The sequence below is a fragment of the Etheostoma spectabile genome, chromosome 18 (assembly GCF_008692095.1).
Source record: "Etheostoma spectabile isolate EspeVRDwgs_2016 chromosome 18, UIUC_Espe_1.0, whole genome shotgun sequence".
NCBI classification, from domain to species: domain Eukaryota; kingdom Metazoa; phylum Chordata; class Actinopteri; order Perciformes; family Percidae; genus Etheostoma; species Etheostoma spectabile.
Window position 1 is genome coordinate 6,255,978 of NC_045750.1, and position 1,716 is coordinate 6,257,693.

The following is a 1,716-nucleotide window of genomic DNA, read 5'->3' on the forward strand; positions in this document are numbered from 1 at the left end:
TGTACTTATCTGGAGTAAAAACCTAATACCTGTTTGTGTTGTGTTGTCTAGATGATCCAATGAATGATTCCGTTTCACATTTGCAAATGATAAAAAATTCTTCAGCAGATCGATTGAAATGGAATTGAGATGACCCCCAGGCGGAGGTCAGGTGACCCAAATGCCGCTTCAGCCAAACCAAACCCCCGCCTGGACACCCTGTGAGTCCTCTATCTCTTTTGACAGCAGCCGTTGTTACTGGGGGAGGGACGGAGGAACTCATGTTCCCTGACGGCTCACTCAAGGGTGACCGTTTGGAAAGTCCACTTTGACCTTTGACGTCGGGGCTTCTTACACACACACCCACACACACACAAACACAAACACACACACACACATCTCAGAGGCTTGTCTCTGGCTGTTTGACCTTTCCAATGGCCTGTGGATGCTGTCCATGTCAGTCATGCTTGGCTGTTGCCCATGAGCTTTTAACAGCAGCAAGATCTACAGCTAAATATCATCAGGTTTATGTTGGTTATCGGAGTCGGAGCCCAGTCTACACAGATGAGTTTTCTTTGTTCGATGCCGAGGTGCATCACTGCTAAAAGGTTAATTAAAAGGTTGTCTATTTGTCTGAAAATGTATGAAACGTTGTTAAAAACAAACAAAAAGGCAAAAGTTCACGAACGAAACCACGTCTGATGTTCTCTGTTACGAAGTTGTTTACATTTACAGCACCAAAATGTGGTACTGCACAAAATTATTTGTCACTCACAGCACTGTTTATTCTTACCTCGGAATTACACATTTTAAAATCTATATCCTACATTCAATCTAATATTATCCAGTAGTTGCCAAACTCAAGGTCAGAGGGTCACACAATGATTAAACAAATTAGGAAAGAAAATCTTGTCTCTAAACTCTCTATTTCTTTTGCACAAATTATGTCAATTTTATGTTTATCTTCTTTTATTTTAAATCCATGAAATGAAACAATCTGAGCAGGATTGAGTATATCAACTCATATCCACTATTAGGCAATTTTCTGTGATGAGAGGATGTAAGTACGTAAGTGGTAGCAGTAGCTATTATTTTTAATGGCTCACAAACCCAAGTGGGCATTGGAATTGCATTTTTATTTTTTTATTTTACAGGCCCACAGTGCCCTCTGAAGCCCAACCCGGGTACAGCATTTGACACAGGAGGTTCGTTGGAGGTCTAATTTGCTAAGGTAAGGTTATGCTTAAATGACCATTTGAATGAGATTTAAAATACAACTTTCATTATAAAAACCCATATTTTAAGTGTGACTTTAATTCTACTGTAAGACACATTTTGGGTCCTTGAAAAGCACTACATACATTTAAATTATCTGTTGTTGCAATACCAGATGAGCCAAAAAGTGTTATTCTTGGCTCATCATTGGTTTAACCCTTTGAGATACAAATACACGCAATGATAATTAATCCAATAAAGTTTTCAATAGATAACTGCCAACTTGGTTGTCATAGGAAAGAGTAGAACATGTAGAAAAGTTAAAAAGACAAAAGTCTGATAGATATTGCCAAACAACCAATGGAGGTAATTCCACTCTTAAAACCCACTAGTCTCAACACATTCTGCACATTGATCTTTATTATTAAAATTACTAAAACGCTTCAACCTATATGTTGCAACATGTAAATAAGCAGATTAAGAGACTACAGTACATGCGTGCATTAATCAGAGAAAAATGCA